Here is a 22,955-nt window from a genome sequence, read left to right as displayed (position 1 = left end):
TTTGGAATTTCAGGGCAGATTATCGGCAGCGTTCCTCAGGATCTGCCTTTAAAACACTAGACCGTCTACTAACATATTTTTATGTTCAGGACCCAAAAACAAACAGTGGACCACAGATCTCACTTGAGAGCATTTAGACATTAAGAATCCCCTCTGAGGAGATTTTTGCAGCGAAGTGGGCCCATAATAAAACTCCCAACTAGATATTTCTTTGTTGTTTTGACTTCCAGGGAATATCACAATGTCCCTGCACTCTCTCAAGGACCCCTGGTGGTCCCTGAACCCCAGTTTGTGAACCAGTGACCGGGCCAATTGGTGGACTTTATCATTAGCAGACAGCACCAGAGTTAAACCCTGTTGCTTGAAATCAAGGTTTCTGTTGCCTAACTTTTCTTAAAGTTTTCTTAAATCTCAGTTAACTTTAAATTTATGTCAACTTTTCACAAGATTAACACGTGAAAGTGGTGTGTCCAAGTCATTCTGTTGATTTATAACCCTTTTTTTTAGTGGAGGAACACACTTTTATATCACAAACTTTTATGGGATTGGGTTGCTGTAATAAAACTTGATATGGACATCAAGTGCTATCTGCTTCCAAAAAATGACGTCCACAGCTCCATTTTTATGATTCTCAATCTGTATTTATTCATCACTTATAATTTTGCGCAAGGATCCAGAATTGAATACATGTATCACTGCTTCTGTGTGGATGATACACAACATGCAGCCAATCAAAGTTTGGAGGCAGGAAAACCCTAAATATGTCAAATCAACCAAAACGATGCATTCAATGTCACCGTCAAAACTTTGTTCAAACTTCCAGCTGCTGTTGTCACGACCGGCCAAGAAGAGAGATGCTGTGATGGATCTGTGTCTTTTCATCACTGCCATGTCAGCGGGATCAAACACACACACACACACACACACACATGCACATGAACACACACACACACCCAACCTCACAACTCAATAAAAGTGTCTCTCAGCTGTAAGCTGCGCTTTGTCACCTCCAAACACTTCCATAATTCATGGGCCGGTGACAGCAGTATTTAACTGAGGGCTGTGTGCCCTGAAGGCTACACACACACACACACACACACACACACATACATACAAGACACAGTCATAGATCTCATTAGTTATGTATGCAAAGAGGCAGAGTGAATGTCTTGTATGTTAGTAGACCTTGGAACAGTGATGGAGCTTTCTAATGATAATCTATGTGCTGTGTGTGTGTGTGTGTGTGTGTGTGTGTGTGTGTGTGTGTGTGTGTGTGTGTGTGCGTGTGTGTCCATGTTTCACATCTCGACTTGATAATGACTAATCCCTCCGTTCTTGCCCTCCCTCCTCTCTGTCACTAACTGTTCTTTCTGTTTTTGCATCTTTGTCCTGCACCTCACACACACACACACACACACACACACACACACACACACACACACACACATGCACAACAGGAGTTTGTGGCTGTCTGGCAGGAATATTTCAGCCACAAGGTTGTCACTTGTGCTCTTGGCAACATGTCAGCGCCCCTCAGAACAAACCAGGGACAGAAATACTTCCACATCCTGGTTTGACGTCACTTGGTCGTCCTCACTGAGCCGGCGAGGCAACACACACCCAACACACACACACACACACACATCCAACACACGCCCAACACACACTTTATGTGGCAGCGCAGAGTGAAGAGCGTGAGGGGAAGCCACGCACGTCACAGCTGGATTTGCAGCGATGCCGTCCAAGAGCATCTTAAGTCTGATTTATCCCTCTGTGTTAAACTGTTGCCGTAGTTACGCTGAGGTTGTCAGCCAGACAGAAACCGATGAAACGGACGAATGTTCTTTAAGCTCTGTTGTGCCTGCAAATAGAAAATGAAAATAGCGGCATGCGCATAACACGTTCAGTGGTTTTGATAATAAATAATAAGCTCATGAATAACAACACGTTTCTTCAGTTTATTGTGTTTGAATTGACGGACACTAAACTTTCATCAGTGCAAACCGAACAAAAGGAAGTGACATCATAGCAGAGCCGTTTCTTGATATATGCACACTATGGATGTGCATAAGGCCCCCAAGACCGCTGAGGGGCCCCGTCTTAATCAAGCATCCACATGTCTTGATTTACAATATATACATTATTTAAGCATGCAGCAACTAAAATAAAAATGTGTTGTGTTTATCCAAAAGCAGGTTTTAGTCTGAGAACTCTTTGACTTACAAGTAAACCAATTTCAAAGTCATCATCAGATTCAGACATGCTGACACACGGCTGAGTCAGTCGAGTCTGACCGCTGGATATGACGGATCTTTTATGCACTGTCATGTTTTCCAAAAGGACCTAGCCTACAGGAGGTAAAAACGAGAGAAAACGGAACAAGAGGAACAACCATGTTTGCAAAATGGAATATGATGTCTTATTAAACCCTGTTTTAGAGTGTGTGAGACGATGGTGTTCAATTGGGATTTTATGTGTAAAGCTATCTAGGGCAGTGGCAGAGGCTAACCCAATGTTCCAGGGTCCTAAATTCATAAAGCCCTATGTTCCCAGGGTCCTATGTTCCCTTGGATTCTATGTTGTCAGGGTCCTAGGTTCCTATGATCCCATGTTCCCAGGGTTCTAGGATCTCTTGGTCCTGTTCTCTCTTGGTCTTACATTCCTAGGGACCTAATTGCCTATGGACCTATGTTCCCAGGGTCCTACGTTCCCTTGGTCCTAGGTTCCCAGGATCCTAAATTCATAAGGACTTGTGTTCCCCGGGTCCTAAGTTCCCCTGGCCCTATGTTCCCAGGATCCTATGTTCTCTTGGTTCTGTATTCCTAGGGTCTTAAGTTCCTAAGGTCCAATGTTCCCAGGGTTCTAGTTCCCCTTGGTCCTATGATCCCTAAGGACCTATTTTCCTATGGCCCTATGTATCCAGGGTCCTACGCTCATAAGGTCCATTGTTCCAAGGATCCCATGTTACCTTGGTCCAATGTTCCCAGGGTCCTATGTTCTTTTGGTCCTGTGTTCCTTGGGACCTAAGATCCTATGGTCCTATGTTCCTAGGATCCTATGTTACCTTGGTCCAATGTTCCCAGGGTCCTATGTTCTTTTGGTCCTATGTTCCTTGGGACCTAAGCTTCTAAAGTCCTATGTTCCCAAGTTTCTAAGTTCCTAAGGTCCTATATTGGTCCTAAGTTCTTAAAGTCCTATGTTCCCTTGGTCCTGTGTTCCCAGGGTTCTATGTCCCTATGGTCCTATGTCCCATTAACCCTAATCCCCTGAATATAGAGCTGGGAACATCTTTTTCAGGTTCTCATTATGTGCTTCATAGAACATAGGACCTTGGGAATGTAGGACCATAGGAGAGCATGTAGAACTGTAAAACATAGGACCCTACAGGAATGACTCCAAATATGCAGCACATGGTCTAAGTTCTTAACTAAGTTCTTAACATTTGTTCTCTCTCTCTCTCCTGTATCGAATCCTGCATCTGCTGCCTGGACTCCTGAGGGCGTCTGGCGAGGTGCATCATGTGAGCGCAGCCCCAATAACAGCAGCTCAAACACTGGGATTTTCTCCACCTTTCACCCTTCAGCTCATTACAGCCCCCACACAAACACGTATGCAAGCGCAAACTCTTGACCCAGGCAAGCTGTTTGAGCACACACATGTAGACTGACTCCCATGAGCCCAGTCTGAGGTTATACTGTTTTTCTACATGCAGGAAACAGAGGTAATGTGACGCTAAAGAGAGGAATGTTAAATATGCAGACTGTGTAGGAGTGTGTGCTTTATATGATGTCCCCTTGTTACTGTGGAAAACACAAGTATGAATTATTTCCTCCGGATTCTCTGCCACCACAGGTCATTTGTTTACTGGGAACAAACAAAATGGCATGTTCTTCTTCAAAGGTAGACGCTTGTTATCAGCAGTTTTCGTTAAACAGCTCTTCCTGAAACATGTGACACTGCAACAGATGTCACATTCGCTGCATGAGAACACAAAGAACGCCCATGACGCTGTCCTCTGCGCTTGACAACCTTTGTGTTGCGTATATAATGGTCCTTCAAACTACAGCTGCCACTCCAACCGGTGATAATGGACTTAATAATATATGGTATATGGCCTACTTTGAATTATTAGCTTTTTCCGGACAATTGGACAGCCCTGCCCAATGTGAGACGGCTCTTTGATTGAGCAGGGGAGCAGATTAAATGAAGCCATTAAATCAAGGTCAAATATATTAGCAAAATTTGTGGGTTGCTTTTCAAGAAATCGAACATGTATGAAGACCATGTCATATTGCCTAATAAATAACCGTGATGAGAACTGAAACAATAGTGTTCTTAACTGTATTTTCATTTTATTCTTTGAAACAGAGTCGACTCAAATGAAAGCCCCTCAGCTCGTCTCTCTCTCTCTAGTGCCCATCGTGTACTAGAAGGCTTTGAAAAGACTTTTGAAATACTCGTCTGACAGCCTCTCACATCTAAAGACCAAGTGTCATCAGTCACTGAGTTTTTAGTTATACTTTAGGATTTTGGAAAGACTGGGGATCTCACAGGGTCACTGTCTGCAAGACTACAGCTAGACTCCTTTAGAGACTATCTGACGAATATTATAGGAATATTATAGTGATGCTTCTTTGTGTGTGTGTGTGTGTGTGTGTGTCTGTCTGTCTGTCTGTCTGGGTTACCTTGACTGTTGTGTGAATGTATGCGTGTAGCAACAATCCTGGTTATTATGCGATGTAGCGGCATAACAAAAGCCGGAGTATGGCGGGAGCCTTTAGTAATATTACACACACATGAGAGTTACTGTTCATTTTTCAGACAAAAATTAAGGTAGTAGATGTTTCTTTTCTTTTTTTTTTTTTACCTTGACATGAACTGTTACACACACACACTTTAACACACACACACACACACACACACACACACACACACACACACACACACAAGACTTGTTGATGTTCTTGTGGCTCCCCACTATGTTTACCATCTCCCCGGCTTGCTGCTTCCTGATTGGAGCTGGAGATGGGGTTTTCCTATTGATTGCTGATAACGTTCACGTCATTGAACTCGACTGTTTGCATGAGCCAAGACTAAAGACTTCTGAAAATAATAGTTTTATTGGAACCTCAAAACCAGAAAAAGACTGACTAAGACTAAGTTTTCTGTTTGGTGTGACAAACAAGATGACGGGACTGCACCCCAATTCTAGCAAAACTCTCCGGATTTTACGCTGACTTTGGAAATTATGAAAAAATGAAAATGAAATGGTTCATCTCAAGGAGCCTGTCATAATTAATAAAGTTATATCATCATCATCATCATCATCATCATCATCATCTTTTTCCTATGTGATTTATATTAAATTTTTTTAGATTACAGCCTAAATCAGAAATGAGATGTCAACCTTCATGCCACAGCAAAAGCTCTGTCTGCTTGTGCACAGCCTCCGGAGTTTGCATTGTTCGGATTTAACTTTACTTGTCCAGTCTTATTAGAGGGGATTTTCTGTTTCCTAACAATATATTGTTTCTGAAAATGAATATACTGTCGCCATAACCGATCTCACATTTAAACACGATCACACTCGCTTCTCACCTTATCCTACTGAAAATGTTTCCTGCTGGTTTTCCTGGAAGCAGAGGTGTCAACAGCATCCAGCATGTTTATCTTTTGGGCAGGTTTATGCTCCATGGAGACAGGAGAGGCCTGAGAATGACTGATGGTGGGAGAATATGTGTGTGTGTGTGTGTGTGTGGAGGTAGTGTGAGGTTGATTTGACCTACTTGACAGCCGATGAAGGAGACGGGGGCGGCAAAAATATCATTCCCTTTTTTTCGTTCCTGTTAAAAGCTCCGGGGTAAGTTGTCATGTTTTCCTCCTAAACAAGCTCGGCGGATGACAGCTCTGATTTATGCTCTGATGACAAGTGATTCAGATGATGTTACAAGGCGTCCCGCAGCCATCCAGAAATACCGCCGGCCCCACACACACCACCTGGACCCACCATCGAAACACCCAGGCTCTTAAACCCAGACGACTATCCTGCTGACCTCAGATCCACCAAAATGCATCCTGCTGCTGTCCTGTCTTAAAGCACCAAACCAGGGATTTTGAATATTTGACCCTTTTACTGACGTCTCCACGTTTTACATTAAAATCTCGCAATTTTCAAATTTAAATTTTTGGTGGAAACAGCCATCCTGGCTACTGTCACGGTTTTGGATGAAAATTCCTGGCAAAATGTCTTTGAATGGTCAAACTTCCCATTTACAAGTAACATAATCAAAGAGGCTGACTTTAAATTCATGTTTAGGCTTTACCTAACTCCGTTAAAGATGCATAAAAATTTCAAACACGATTAACTGTCCAAGTTGTAAAACTAAAGAAGGCACATTGATGCATGTGTTTTGGCATTGTGATTTGTTGAAAGGTTTCTGGAGCTTGATTCATTCTTTCACTCAATCAGTTTTGAAAATAGAATTCGATTTAAATCCCTGCTGTTATTTACTAAGTGATATGCCTGACTTTTATTTAGATTTTTTAAAAAGCAGACTATTAATCACCATCACATACTGTACTTTGCCAAGAAATGCATTCTTTTATTTTGAAAAAAAAAAAAAAAAAAAAATGAGTCCCTCCCAAACTTTAAGATGTTTCTCGACTAAATTTCAGAATTCTTACCCTTAGAGAAATGAACTCTAGAAAAACATCAAAGGACACACTTTTTCAAGATATTTGGTTTTCATTATTTTCCCACTTTGAAAAAAATTCCAGACAACAGACTTGAAAAAGTGAAGGACCTGCGCTTTTCTTGAAAGACAGCATAAATCATGGACATATTATGATACTATTTTTTTTTATATAACTGTCACTGATTTTTGTGTTTGCTGTTTTATTTATCTGTTTATTTTTTATATATATGACTTTTTGAGTGTATGGAGAGTTAGTGTACATGCAAATATGTTTTCATGAGTTGAAAATGTATTAATATTATTTTTTACTCTTATTTTACTTCTCTCTCTCTCTCTCTCTCTCTCTCCCTCTCTCTCTCTCTCTCCATATATATATATATATATATATATATATATATATATATATTTGTTGTCTTAGTGTTTTATTTAGTGGTGAGGGAGATACAGTGTGCTGTTGTATTTCTTTGTTTACTTAATGGTGCTGGCTATTGTGCACATTGTGAAAATAATAAGGTGTGGAAAAAAAGAGAAAGAAGCAGCCACCTCTTTATAATGTTCTGCATGTGTGGCTAACAAAAACCTCAGATAGCAAAAGTCCTCGCTTTTGCTACCTCTCACCATCGAGTACTGCCAAGGTCAGCGGGGAGCGGTGCATTTCAAAATGTGGGAAAATGCAATTTTTATGGCCACATTGATTTAAAACAACCAAATTCACGAAATCATCATTGTCTCGACAACTTCATGGACAGCGTGGCTTGTGAATTTTAAGCTGTGAGTCAGTGGAAAATAACCATAATGTACTGTTTTCAGACGCCCCCTGAATGTACCACCAGAGTTTTCAGATGTGCTCAAATCCCCACACCCATTTTCTTTTTAGATATACCACTAAACAGATCTACTATTTTAAGATCTACAGTTTTTCTAGCCAGACGAGAGCGTGCTGAGGAAACATCTGGAGATAGCAAAGCTTTAAATCTCTTTAAATGTCTTCTTCTTCCTGATGGAGAACCTCTTAAATATCCTGGTTCCTCTTCCGTTATGTAATGTTAATGCTACTTAATGTGATGCATAATTCATCCCATTAAGATCATATATCACAATAATATAATATGACAGTGACTAATGCAGTATACACGATCTTTGCCAATGGCTTCCTACAACACAGAGCTGATTTGGCTCGCATGAGAGACATGAGGCAAGTGAGAATTGGTAATCCCAGCAAGCAGCCAGTGTGATTTCAGCCTGTCAGCCAGCCAGCCTGATCACCAGTCACACCAGTAAGAGAGGACGACGCAGCCGCCATGATACAGTGCAGAGAAAAGCCGGGCTGGTACAGGAGGGACGATAATTTAGGGTGACTGTATTTGAGTGTCCTGCACCTTTATGCCACCATAAGCGCTTGCATCAGGATGGGGGACAATTATTTCAGCATGGACAGCACCTCAACAGACAAAAAAACTGATTTGTCTCCCAAAATCCACTAAAACACTCCTGAATCCTGTATAATAACACTGGTAAACACACACTGGTGTAATATAATATGTGTGCTGATTGTCTGATGAAATAAAACACCAGGTATTTGTCTGAGTGCGTTCTCTGCCAGCTGTTTTTGCAGCTGTTTCGACCCTGCCGTTATTCGATTCTTGGTGATTTTTGGTGTATAATATGTGTGTGTGTAACTGTAGGCATGAATAATGAAAATAACGGGACAATTTGGTGGTGAATGTTGAAAAGATTTTATTGTTTTACAGATATTTGTCGTGACAATCCTGGGACAAACTGTGTGAATCTGTAACTTCAGATGAATTCATTAACAAGTAGTTTTGTAGAATATTGTACGCTGATAAGGGGAAAAGCAAATACCCAAACGTCTGAAGACTGAATGCAACACACAACTTGAATTCACACCCATTTTACACATAGATATTAAAAAAATAGTCTGATTTTACTGGGCTTTTAAGACTGAAAAAAACAAAAACAAAACTAAAGAGTGGCGTAAGTTAAACATATGGTTTTGTTCCTCAGCTGATGGCAGAGGTGAACCATCAGGGGAGGGGAGGGTTTGCACATGTTGGCCTGCGGTTGGCGCGAGAGGAAAGGTCATGAGGTCACCTGAGCTGACAGGGTTCATCCTCTGAGGAGCACAACAAGCACATCCCTGGAAGTTTGGATTAAAAAAACAACAACCAACCAAACAAACATGTGTATAAGTAAAGTGTAAGAAATCTCTGTGGTGTTTAGAGGACGCTTGAGGAGAAACTACAGCTGAAAATACACATAATTATATTTTTGTTTTTTCACAAAGAGTCTCGATATTGACTTTATTGTTGTTCTCTTAATTGATTTTAACAATAAAACACAAAGGGCAAACATTAGGCCTGCAGTCAAAACACACCTGCTGGGTCTTCTTTTGCAAAGAAAGTACAAAATTTAAAATATTACACAAAAAACTACATAAATCGTAAGTATTTACATATTGGCAGGAACCGCAGCCCAATGCTGCACCTTACTAACTCCACTCGGTTGTCATGGTAACTGCTTATGGTTTAGAAAACAGCAAAAGTTATACTGTTATGAGCGTAAAACTTGTTAATTACCAGCTTAATCGTTAACTAGACACCGTTAGGATCCAAAAAAAAAAAAAAAAAAAAAATCCACTTTCTTTGTATTTTATGGAGTTTAATTTTTTTCTTGATCTTGTTGAGTGATGACAGCGGTGTGGATGGTTTTGTTGTTCAGCTGAGACGAAGAGAAGGTGGTGAACGCAGCATCATCACTAACCCGAGAGAGACGCCTGGTTATGTCCAAGCTGTCGCCGTCTGCTTTTCATTTATATTTATATATGATGAAGACATGAGATGGGTCAGTCATTGTCCGGTTGTGTGTTTCTTTATCCTCTCCAGGTAGAGCGTGTTCTCTGCACTCTTAGAAGCTGATGTCCTGGCCTCAGAAAATGACTTGAAAATTATGAGATGATGATGATGATGATGATGATGATGATGATGATGGCGGCGTTGTTCTCCCGCTGAAAGAGAAGGAAAATTACCCTCGGAGGAAAAAAGGCCGATGGAGTACCAGACGACTAAGATGATGATGATGATGATGAGAAAGACGTTATCGCAACTAAGAGGGAAAATTGCAGAACCCATTTACCGCCGGCGCCTTTAGAGCCTCGGTTAAGATCACAAAAATAATCTTTAAAAAAAAAAAAATCAAACCTTGTGTAACCTTACTATTATTATAGGTTTCTGTGTGTGTGTGTGTGTGTGTGTGTGTGCAGGAAGGCCATGTGGGTGTTAATTGTGCATGTGTGTGTGTGTGTGTGTGTGTGTGTGTGTAGTTGGATGAACAAAATGGAAATTTACTGAGGAAGTGAATTAATAAATGGAGCCCAGGTCTGATAAAAAACAATCATTAAAAATAAATAAATAAATAAAATTACGTGCTATTTTGTGCTGAAGCAAATAAATTTTTCTAATTAAATACACTGTACTTTTAAAGGAATGAGTCCCACAGTGTGGCAGTTATATATTATTATTATTTAAAAAAAAAAAAAGTAACTATTAAAAGAAGATCTTTGGCACTGAAATATTTTTTATAGCGCATACCCTCATTAACGCTGTATTTCATATTTTTGCTTGCTTGTTTTTTTTTTTTTTCAAATTTTTTTTTTTTAAGTATTCATCATTTATTTGTTTTTTTATTTTTTGACTGGGGTCTGCTTGTTTTTTTTTTTTTTCATATTTTTCAAATTTTTAAAAATATATTTAACTATTTTTTGTGTGTGTTTGTCCTGTCTGTTGCTGTTATGTGGTATTTTAAAATGCATGCATGTTGTATGTAAGTGCACAGTCGTATTTGTTAATTTATGAGCATGAATGTACGGGTGCATATACTCATATATATATATATATGTATATGTATAGTTTTATATTTTATGATGCACTACCATGTACACATATTTTTAGATTTTTTTTATTAATGTAAATTCTCAAACTGAAACTCATTATTCTCATTCTTGTCGCTCTCACCTCTCCACAGAAACACAGGGATTATCACGTGCGTCACGTCTGAAGCTCGCCGTTTGCTGTTTTCTTGCTCGTTTTCTATTTTTCTATTTTTCCGTCAGGGATCATTAAACTTTCATCTGACATGTTACCTCCGAGGCTGCAGGACGCGGCGCGGTACACATGCACGCCGCATGCCCTGTATGTAGATAAGAGTGACATTTACAGCGCATTGCATCTGTACACTCTGCGATGAGTCACATTCGCTCTATGTAATGGACTGCACTGGCCTGAATAATTCCCGCGCAGCCATTATCGGCCCGGCTTCCTGCAGCCCGGCTCGGCTCGTCTCACTTCCATTCGATTTGGTTTATCAGCGTTAAAACAGTCCCATTGTTTTACAGCATTTTGCTCTCTTAAACAAGAACAGACGATGCTTCTCACTTGTTTGTTCGCTTGGCACCGGCGTGATCTCGCTCTTTACTTCCTGGTAAATACTGCTGCACGGGTGATTTCAAACTGGGGAGACCCCGGCGGGTTCTGACCACAATAAAAAGCGGTCACCAGCCTGTGTAGGGGTGCGGTGTGTATCCATCAACCACGCGGCTCGAACAATGCAGCAATAATGTTTAAGGTTAAATGTATTCAGTTGCCGTGGGTGATTACTCACAGGAGCATCTGGCCTTTCTGAAAGAGCACAGTTTGTTTCAGCCAACCACAGGCGAGCAGATTAGCATATTTCCCATGATTGTTTTCATTAGTGTGTAAATGCCAGGGTCGCCCGGGTCCTCGTCTCGGAGGGAATCAGAACAGGTGAGGCTCTGTGCCGATGACTGGCAAGGCGGCGAGAGGTAAACAGGGGTGGGGTGGGGAGGGTGAGGAGGGGTGGGGGTCGGCCTCATTCGTATTCCAGTTTATTCATAAGACAAAACAGCCGTGGGCAAAACCTCACATGCTACAACATGCATCTCCCCGCGTGTTATCTCTCTGCCGGCTGCCGCTAATCTGCATTACGCTGCGAATTTACATCCCGGAAGAGAACTGGCTCCCATTCATTTAATTCCACGGATTATTAGCCGCCTCCACTCCATGTTGACTCAGTGTGAGCTGAAGCAGCGGGGGGAGGGGGTGGGGATGGGATCTGCTGCAGCACTTTTCCAAACTATATCTGTGTTTCCTCGGAGGCGAGCTGTGATCCAGCCGGGGCTGAGGGCGTCAGGAGCCCTGAGCTTCTGTAAACCCTCGTTTTCTGCTCGGCTTTACCCCGGAAACACACAGAGGACAAGTGGTGAGGCTGGGATAGCAGCAAAATTGATTTATTTATTTATTTTTGTGAGGGGGTAAATACAAACAAAGCACGAGGGAATGTTTCTCCTCTCGCTTGCAACCCCACCAGCGCCTCTCGCCGAGTGGTGATAAATATAATATATTCAACGAGTTGAATCGAGAGCTGCACAAACCAAAATGTCACCTTGACAACTTCTCCCTGCAAAAAAAAAAAAAAAGAAAAAGAAAAAAAAGAACCTAAAAAGTCATTCAGTGCTCAAATCGTGTTTTTCTTCAAACGAGGTAATAAATCTGCCAGTGGGATGAGATAATCCCACTTGTTTCCTGAATCTTCTTGAACCAGGTGTCATTTTGAAGTGTCATCGGGACCTAGTTTGCATGTGAGCCATAAAACTTGTTAATAAATCATTAAAATGGGGTGGAGAGAGGAGAAAAAGTCAGGTCTGTGTGTGATTTAATGCTGCAGGAAGAGGGATGTGACTTTATGGCAGACGCCCCTGTATGCTGTACCTGCCTTTAATATTAATGCACTAATTATTGCCCATGGTATATATCATACTGACATATAGCATAATGAATACAGTAGCAAGTATTTCCTGTAGTAAATTCACCAGTACTTAAACTGCTCTTGTCTCATAAACTATTTTGTTCATTTTTTTTCCTTTACACTGCAGTAACTCTCTATTTTAAGTCATTAAATTTGCATATGCGAGTTTGTTTTTCTTCAAACATGGGAAAAATAAATAATCTGTCAGATAATCCCGTTTGTTTCATATCCTAATCAGCTTGAATTTGATTGAATTAAGTGTCATTTTCTTGTTTATAGTAGTCTGATCTGCCGTATTCTTGTTTCAAGAGATTTGTACTAAAAAATCCTGAAACAAGTGAAACTGTACTGGACACAAGTGGGATTATCTCATCCCACAGCCCCTCCTCATCCCACTGGCAGGTTTTTTTTTATTTTATTTTATTTTTTACCTTGTTTGAAGAAAAAAAAAAAAACACTGAAGGACAGCAACATTTTCCATATTTTCCATTGCAACTGGTGTCATGTAAGATTACCTCTTCCCCGACAGTAATCCAGAAGAATATTGATTCACTCGTTGCATCAGTGCATTGATTATAAATCCTCCCCGATTCAACTGCACCGAGCTGCAATAAGAAATAAAGAGAAGGGATTGCACTGACTTTGACGTGAATCAATATGAATCCTGCCTTTATGATTCTTCACGGAAAAAAGACCTCATGTTGTTGATTTAAGAACAGAGTGAACTGCATGTTGAGCATTTTCACAGAATAAATGAAGCCAGAGCCGTGCTGTCGACTGGTTTCTGTTTTCACATCAGAAGGACAAAGGAGAGGCTAATAATCATTGCACATTGATTAAAAGATAGCCAATCAAATTTTGGATGAAAGTAACGAATTGAAAAAATGACTCAAATGAAAAAAAAAAAAAAAAAAAAAAAGGGAAAAATAATTTTTAAATGAAACCGCCAGCTGGTGAACGAGGAACTGAACTGATGGATGTCAAAGCAGAGACCGTCACCGCTGAGGCCAAAGAACGGACGACAACAGGAAACTCAAGGTTACAGAGACGCTGTGTGTCTACTTACCGTAAAAGGCTAATAAACTGCAGGCTCATGTGTGTGTGTGTGTGTGTGTGTGTGTATGTGTGTGTGTGTGGTGGGGGGTTGGGGGGCAAACATGATGGATCACAAATGAAAACAAATGTCAGCTGGGCAGCGGGCATGCACACACTCATTCACTCGCTCACACACACACACACACACACACACACACACACACACACACATGCGCGCGTCGTGACCTCACAGGGATGCAGAGAAAGGTCACGCAGAGTTCTCTCTCCATCACCCTGTCTTTTCTCTCCCTCTCTCCCTCTCTCCCTCTCTCCATCCATCCATCCATCTCTCTTCCTGTGGTGATTCAGAGCAGCGATAGTTAGCAGCGGTTTCATGTCGCCGCTACATCAACTCCAACTCCTCCACCCTTCCCCCCCTCTTCCTCCTCCTCCTCCTTCATCTTCTTCTTCTCTAACATTAAAATGACCTTCAGCGGCGGCTCAGCATGCCGGAAGAAGGGGAAAAAAGACGGAAGAGGAGACAGCGGTGGGAGGAGAGAGAGAGAGGGATGGAAGCGAGGGAGGAGAAGGAGTGCACGGGGAGAAATGAGAGGAGGAGGAGGAGGAAAAGGAGGAGGAGGGAATCGGGGATGATAAGTGGGAAGGAGGATGAAAGAGACAGAGACGGAGAGACAGAGACAGAAACCTGTGGGAGACGAGAGAGTAAAACTAATATTAGAGGAGCGAGCGCGGGGAGAAAAAAGGCAGATGAGATGAAAGACGGGGGGTTAGTGGGCGGAGGAGGAGGAGGAGGAGGAGGAGGAATGAGGAATGGGGAAAAGATAGAGAGATGAGCGAGATAGCGTGCGGGGCGATCGCGCCCCTCGCTAAAATAAATCCTCGCTCCGCACGTGTGCCGGCGGCGGCTCGGTGGCGGCCGCGTTGAGCCGGGCTCCTCGCAAAATTTGGGTGGCAGCAGCTCATTCATCTCGTTCATCGCGACGCGTCGACTTGTTTAGAGGAACATCGAAACGTGCAGCGACGCCGGTTTTCACGTCCGAGCTCCTCGTGGCTGGAAATGACATGAGGAGGATTAACAGGCGAGTCTTTGACCTTCTGTTTAACCCTTTTTAACTGCGGTGCAAGCACACACACACACACACACACAGAGAGAGAGAGAGGAGATGAAGATGGGAGAGAAGAGTGAGATGAGCAGTGCTGCAGGCTTCTCCACTCGCTCTGTCTCTCTCTGACTCAACACAAAGTCACAGAGTGCTAAAGAGAAGATTATTTAAAAAAAAAACTATCTTATACATTCAGCAGGAAACGGCGGCTGTCAGCTTCTGCAAAAGACCCGGTTCAGATACAGAGAAACCCCCCCCCCCAGGCCTCCTCCTCCTCCTCTTCCCTCTCTCTGTATCACTCTTCCTCTCTATCGCACTCCCCCACTCTGTATAATCTTCACCTCATTAGCATTTCAAAAAAAAAATCCTATCTTTATGAGTCATGCGTCGCAGGCGTTCTGGTGAGTTTGTCATTTGCTCGGTTATGAAACCGGGGCGACTCTGCCTCCCCCTTGCGCGAGGAACGACTCCAGGATGTTTTGCATCCGCGTTCGGAAAAAATACGAGGAAACCGGCGAGGTACAGTACGTGGAAGGAGAGAGGGAGTGTGAAAAAGGATGGAGGCAGGTAAATATAACATGAGGTGAAATCTGACAGATCCATGTGGGGGAAGTGGGTCGCCGCTGCGGTGAACTGTACCAGGATGCAGCAACAACGGGAAAATACAGCATCATGGTAACCAACAATGCATAATCAACACGTTTAAATTCACCTCTTTAATCCGGGCTCAGGCTAACAGTGAGAGCCATGTAGACTCAACCACCAATTTTTTTTGTCATCAGCTGAGTCTAACAGGTGCAGATTAAAAGTCTGGTTAAGAGAACCATAAAGACTCAGCCGTCAGATTTCATGCTTATTCACTAAAACTGAACTGAACTGTGATCCCGAGCCGATGTTGGGGAAAAGGTCAAAAGGAAGCTCTAGCCACCATTTTCTCTGGCTCCTATCCTAATCATGCAACAGTCCCTCTATTAGAGACAATTGCCCCCAAGGAGGACCCCCAATCCTGACTATGGCCACACCCAAAACACTACTGTTGACCTCAAACCACATGAACCCAAAACAGATTAGACTGGAGTCTCCGTTTAACTCAAACTAATCATAAGCAAACTGCTCTCCAACATAACAAACCCAAAAGCCATGGATGATACTGCACTTCATTGACCAAGGTGTTTGGACCAGCCCCCACTTGTCATGACCTTACACTGAGGACTTGACAAAGTGGAGACCACACGTGGCTTCAAAACAAGGATTAAGTTTATTTAATAAAGTAAATAAAATAATGATGCAGGACTTAAGCTTGCAAAGGATAAATAAATGTTATGTCAGTAGTCAGTGGTGTGTGTAGTGAATGGATGTATGAAAAAAGCAACCGCCTGAAACAAAGTCAACTGAACCAAACCTGAAGGAGAAGAGAGAGAATAGCTGTTAGGCCCCAATTTATAGGGGAGGCCAACCTCCATCCCAGGTGCTAACCAAGGAAAGCCTGAGCTCTCAGCACCCAAGGAGAGCTTGAGCTCTCAGATGCCCCTTTTCCACCAAAAAGCACGTGGTGCTAGTTCGGAGCTGGTGCTAGAGCCGGTGCTTAACTGGTGCCAACAAAGAACCGGTTTCCTTTTCCACCGGCCAACAGCCAAGTCAGAGCCACGTCATTACGTCATCGTAAAACATGATCACGTGGATGCGCGAGACGCTCGCTTGGAATCACAACAACAAACATGGACGAGCCACCGTAGCGATGCAAATACTGCTCGTGTGTTTACAAGCCTACATTGCAGTCCAGAGGCGAAAAACGCAATTATTGCCGGCTACCCGTCGTATTCGTGGTCGGAACGAATGGTGACTGTGTTTAGCTTTACGTTTATAGCGATCACTGCTCCTGTTAGAGTCTGTAAGTCCGCCCACCAATGACGCGGTGGGCCACATCATCGGTTCTTTCTCTGGCTCCCGTTTAGCCCCTGCTCGCCGTTGGTGCTTGCTTCGAACCGATTTGGAACCAGTTTGGCCCGGTGCTTGGGCGGTGGAAAACCAAAAAACTGGTTCTAAGTCAGGCACCGGCTCCGAACCAGCCCTGGTGGAAAAGGGGTAAGACAGACAGGTCCTTGGTCTAAACAGGGCCAAGGGGCTGTCACAGTCTGAGTGCAGTGGGACTAACTAAATGTGCTGTTATTTTGTATTATTATTATTTATAATAGCACCATTATTAATAAATGGACTGCAGTTCTACAGCGCTTTTCTAGTCCACTGATCGCTCAAAGCTTTACAATGTTTGCCTCATATTCACACATTCACACACTGATGGCAGAGGCTGCCATGCAAGGTGCCAAGCTGCCCCTCAGGAGCAGTTTGGGGTTCAGTGTCTTAATCAAAGACACTTAAAGATGCTCTGTAGGAGCCGGGAATCCAACCGGGAACCTTCTGATTACCAGATGATGGCTTTGCCACTTAAGCCATGCTGCCCGAATACTACTGTATCTCATAATACTACACGTGTTCAGTCATAAGACAATAAAATAAAAATGATGCTGTTTTAGAAATGGTTAAATTACTCATCATGTGATCAAAAACACAAAAACACCACATGGACAAAAGTCCTGCTCCACCTGCAGGCGCGTCTCTGACCTCCATCCTTAATCCAGAGGCGTTAATATGGAGTTGGTCCTTTGCAGCAGAACAGCTTCCACTCCTCTGGGAGGCTTTCTGCCAGATGTTGGAGTGTGTGTGGGAGTTTCTGCCCGTTCATCCAGAAGAGCCTTTGTGAGCTCAGACTCTGATGTTGGACCAGAGGGCCCGGCTCCAGAAACACCAGCCCACAGCGTGAACCCTCCTCCAGCAAACTGCACAGTCTCAGTAATGCGCTCAGGCAGGGAACGTTCTCCTGGCGTTCCCCAAACCCAGACTCGTCAATCAGACCAACACATAGAGACGCCTGATTGGTCGCTCCACAGAACACATTTCCACCGCTCGGCGTCGTGCTCGGTGATGTGAGGCTGGCGTGCGGCCGCTCGGCCATGAAGCTCCCGGCGCTCAGTTTCTGTGCTGATGTTGATGCCAGAGGAGGTTTGGAGCTCTGCAGGTCCTGAGGCGGCAGAGCGTCGGACTCTTTTACGCTCTATGAGCCTCGGCGCTCGGCGACCCCGCTCTGTAACTTTACGTGGTGCCGCCCCCTGGTGGCCGAGTCGCTGTGGTTCCTAAACGCTTCCACTTTGCAATAATCCCACTTCCAGTTGATGGTGGAATATCTAGGAGGGAAGAAAGTTGAGCAGCTGACTTGTTGCAGCGGTGGCTGGAACTCAGTGAGCTCTTTAGAACCAGACGCTCTGTCACTGATGTTGGGAAAGGCAGACTGCATGGCTGCTGCTGGAGGTTACACACCTGTGGGGACGGGACTGAATGAAACACCTGAAGTCAGAGGTGTCGTCCAATATTTTTGTCCACACAGTGGTTAAAACTCAAGTATGAGACTGTTGATTTGTGCTCAACCTCCGGCCATTTCAGGCTTATTTCCTCATCCAGATTAAACTACGCCCACACTGAGCACAGACACAGATACACATAATGAGTTGGTTTGACAGATACAGATAATGGCGTACTCGCTAAAAATGATATCACTGACCATGTCAAGATATGGAGAGTGTTTTATGTGAAACTGTGTGAACAGAAAGTGTGAAACAACCTGAATTTGAGCAGCACAAAGGAACAAAACAACAGCACTGAGACTGAGACTGAAAAACAAGACGCATCAGAAAAAAGACCATGACATGAAATGAAAGATGAGGTTTTGTGTATATGTGTGTTTGTCTATATGTGTGTGTGTGTGTTTGTGTATATATGTGTGTTTGTGTGCGTGTGTGTGTGGGTGGGTGGAGAGAGCAGAAATGCACATATAAAACCATACACAGGTCTCTCTTTTCCAGGTATTAATATAACACACCCACATTTTCATACATAATTGTGCACAAGCTCCCCACACCTTGCACACACACACACACACACACACACACACACACACACACACACTGCAGCAAGGTCCTGTTTCAAGGTTAAACCATTGTAAAGCGAACAGAACCTGCATTAATGATCTGACTAACTGGCAACAATCAAGAGATGAAACACCAGGGGAATATGCATTCAAACACACACACACACACACACACACACACACACACACACACACACACACACACACACATGCACAGAGTCCTGATCAGAAGAAAACACACACTGTACAGAACACGCTGTACACAGATCCAAACATACTGTCAACACCAACGCTCAGTAATCCTTTAAAGTGCAGAGGCAGAGTATACAGCATGCTGCGCTCACACACACACACACACACACACACACACACACACACACACACACACACACACACACACACACACACACACACACACACACACACAGAGAGAGGAAGGGAAGCTTGTGTATGATAACATTACAGCGCAAATGAAATCGGCGTGTGTGGATGTAGGGAAACCATGCACGCAAATTATTATCATTATTATTATTTTGGCAGTAAGTGGGCGGAGCCAGTCACCATCGTGTCCCTGAATATGATTGGTTACAGCCCTCACCTTTTATGATTGGCCGTTAACTTCTGCTGTGATTTGGTGCTGGATCACCTGAAGTAACCTGGGTTGACTTTAAATCTTACGATGCACCTGAATGTGTCTCCTTGTCGTTTCCTCCATCGTTTGTTTTTCTAACTTGGATCCTGTAATTATTTTTATATTGTTTATTTTGGTAAGACGTCAGCGCAGGCGAAGATATCGAGCACGCTGAGCTAAAACAGAAATATTATTCCAACAAGCAGAGGCTCAGGTGGCACTTTTCATCTGTTTTCAGGACTCCAGTTGTGCTGCATGCCATTTTTGTTTCTGAAAACTTTGTTTTTCCCCCGCATCGCCTCGGCTGTCGCTTCAAGGCTCGGAGAGCGACGTGGAGAGGAAGAAGGTTCAGCCGTCACGGCGGCCTCGAGAGAAAAACATTCTTATTGTGAACCGGAGAGAGAGACGGTTTACATCAGCACAGCGACAGGAAACGCCGTCATTTTGCCGATAAAAGTTCAGACGTGGTGAGAAGAATCTGCATTGAAGGTGAGGCGTGAAAACAAAATGAGGCCGCAATGCAAAACTGTGAACGAATCATTTAGTCTCATTTTCAGAGTTCAAAATTCATGTTTTTCTTCCAACAAGGTAAAAAAAAAAAAAAAAATGCCAGTGGGGTCAGATAATCCCACTTGTTCCCAATGCTAATCAACTGGTTTCCAGATTTTTCTTGTTATTTTTTAATCCTAGTTGCCTCATTCCACTTTGTTCCCAGAAAAATTCCTGAAACAAGTGAAATTGCACACGTGGAAACGCACGGGATTATCTCATCCCACTGGCAATTTTTCTTTTTTTTTTTTCTTTTTTTTTTTGCCTGAATATGTAAGTAAAAGCTTGTTAAGGCTTGTTTTTTTTTTTGTTTTTTTTGTAAAGGTAAAATCCACCCTAAAACTCTCACACTGCTGAAGACACAGTGTGATGATGATATGACATAATAAAGCATATTTTAATGTGGGTGCACTGACTCACTGTTTACTATGAGTCAGTCCCATTGACCGGCGAAGCTGAGCGCCTGAGCCTCGCCCGTCCAGCCAATCACAGAGAGGATGCTGTTTTCTATGGAGGGAAATTTTCACCGTTTCTTCCTCTAGCGAGCGTTCGTTTGTCCTAATTTGACAGCGTGAAGGCCGTGTGGTCACAGGCTGGAAATCTACAAGACATTTTCCTCGGTCTCTGGGTATTTCTGCTGGCTGGACTTCATAAATCGCACACCAAAAAGACAAAACGCAAGGCTCATTGTCAAAATTGTGTTAGAGAGGATACAGGGCAAAGAGTTGTGTAAAAGCTAAATCTGATTTTTCGGTCAAAAATATTAATAATTTCACTTATAATGGTTTTTGAGGCTTAAGATGAGCGCTGTGTCAGACTGAGTTGGAGTTAGTTTCTCCTCACCAGTGACGCTGTGCTGTTTATGATAATAAACGATCAAAACTGATATTTAAATTCAGCCTGGATTCAGTCTATCCCTTAGAGGAACACTGCAGCGATGTTTGATACCATTTCCACCTCTGTACGTCCAGCGGTTCAGTTCCTATGGGGAGCATTTCCGGTTAGCTTAGCATAAACACTTGAAGTCTATGGGAGTCGTTAGCCCGGCTCTGATAAAAGTGAAAAAATAAACCTTCCAGCAGCTGAAACTTGAAAAGGAACGGTTCAACCAGGATTTCTCGCCATGACGAGGCCATGAGGGCAAACATCAGGCAGGTTTTGACCGGTGTCACGCTTTACCCCAAAAAACCCGCCAGCTTTGTCCTTGAACTTCATGAAACGAGTCCTGGACCTCGACTTGGACGCTGAAGAGCTCAATCAGCTGGCCTGTTGAAATGCGAGCGGGGTGATTTGTGCCGTGCGGCTCAATGAAACAAAACAAACGGCAGGGAAAGGGTCTGTTGATTTGGAGCGATGCTGACAGCAGCGGCTCGTTAAACGAACACACAGCGGGCCTGCCGCACACTCCTGCAACCAAACAAACCTCCAGTGTGCGGAGAGAGAGAGAGAGAGAGAGAGAGAGAGAGAGAGAGAGAGGGAGGTGAGGCGTTGCATCAGATTGCATGGAGTTACGGAGCCGGGAGGAGCAGATGTCGGCCGTCCTGACGACTCGTCTGAGACGGGTAAATAAGAGCAAGAAAAAACGTAAAATGATGACACCAACGATGGGATGTTGGGCGTAACGAGTCACTAATATGATCATTTATATAAGTAACAGGTGAGGAATAATAAATAAGCTGATAAATCAAGAGAATGTGCAATATCTAAGTGAAATAAATTGATAATTTCAGGGAATGTGATCCGTTTTTTGAATTTAATATGTTTGCTGTGTTTTCCCGAGTGACCGAGACGAATTTCTCTCAAGATAGACAGTAAAAGACTAATCTAATCTAATCTAATCTAATCTAATCTGGAGAGTGGTGCAGTCATTCCTCCTTAAGGGTCGGCTACAATGAAACTCCTTTTCATTCATTATTTCTGAGCGCCGCGGGCTGACTCACTGCACTTCATTATGTTGCCGAGGTTCGACCGCGAGGCATTTGGGCTCAAGCGATGGCTAATATTTAATTTAATTATTGTTGTAGTTTTAATAAGCAGCTCTCAAAACCGTTTAACCTTCTCATCGCTGTTTTGTTTTGGGTTTTTTCAAGAGTTTCCACTCGAAGATTGTTGGTGTATCAGCCTACCCAATTCCCCATTATATTTTTTGTTGACTTTTTGAGGGCTCTGTTACTGTTTGCTGCTATGAAATCATAATATGGATTTGTGCTTGGAAGAGTTACAACTGCTTTAACTCTCAAAGATAAAGAGAGTTATTAGACATTATGTTGTGTCAGACCCACCTGATGAATTTTCCCTCAGATATTTTGCCTTTAATCAAAAAGTGTCAGTGCCAACATCTGCCAGGCTGTTGCTGTAAATAACAATTTGTACTTACTAGAACAAAATGAAGCAAAAAACACCAACACATCATTTAACTAAATGAAGGATATTTCTGTATAAAAGAAAAAGTCCATTTGCAAAAAAACACGGCTTTAACCCCAAACCGCTCTGATGTTGACGAGCAGCAGCAGCATCACCTCCACAGCAAATCCATACATGATATAATCTAGATTATTTCTGCAGCTAATTTTTTGAGGAATACTAGCCATATTGTCCTGTTTTTTTTTTTTTGTTTGATTGTTTGTTTTTGTTGGTTTTGGATTTTTTTGTTTTTGTTTTTTACTAAAGAAAACACTCCATGTTGTCAAGCTCTCCTTGAATCCGAATATTCATCGGAATATTGGAATATAAATTTTATCCTTTCCGTGCCACGCCGTGTCAGATGCTGTGTTAGGAATATTATTATTGCACTTACATATACTTCTTAAGCTGATATACATTCACATAAAAAACAAGAAAATCTAGAATCACTTGTTGCCACAGACAGCTAACGACCACCAGCGTTGTCGTGGTGGTGCGTCCGCAGCCACTAGGGGGCGTTAAAGGCCCATAGAGAGCCCCCGTCAGGATAACGATTAACTGAGACTGACCTCCAGCAAAAAATAAATAAATAAATAAAAAATAAACGACCCTGTAGGTTGTTTATCCAGCTGCTCATTATAACCTATAGTTATGTTTTGAAGTTCAGCGCCCTCTAGTGGTCGCCTGAAGAACGA

At 42.8% G+C, this 22,955-nt stretch overlaps 1 protein-coding gene across 1 annotated transcript in view; it reads left to right on the top strand.

Annotated features, from left to right (window-relative positions):
* asmt (acetylserotonin O-methyltransferase) overlaps nucleotides 1–9,692 on the top strand; it is a 44,980-nt gene extending 35,288 nt beyond the window's left edge. Inside the window, exon 9 of the mRNA XM_030080630.1 lies at nucleotides 9,667–9,692. The gene's annotated coding sequence lies outside the window, so the exon portion shown is untranslated. The remainder of the gene's footprint in view (nucleotides 1–9,666) is intronic.
* The last annotated feature ends 13,263 nt before the right edge of the window (nucleotides 9,693–22,955 follow it).

This window comes from Myripristis murdjan, chromosome 21 (assembly GCF_902150065.1).
Source record: "Myripristis murdjan chromosome 21, fMyrMur1.1, whole genome shotgun sequence".
Lineage (NCBI taxonomy): Eukaryota > Metazoa > Chordata > Actinopteri > Holocentriformes > Holocentridae > Myripristis > Myripristis murdjan.
Note: the sequence above shows the minus strand (reverse complement) of the source record. Positions and strands in the feature narration are given on the sequence as shown.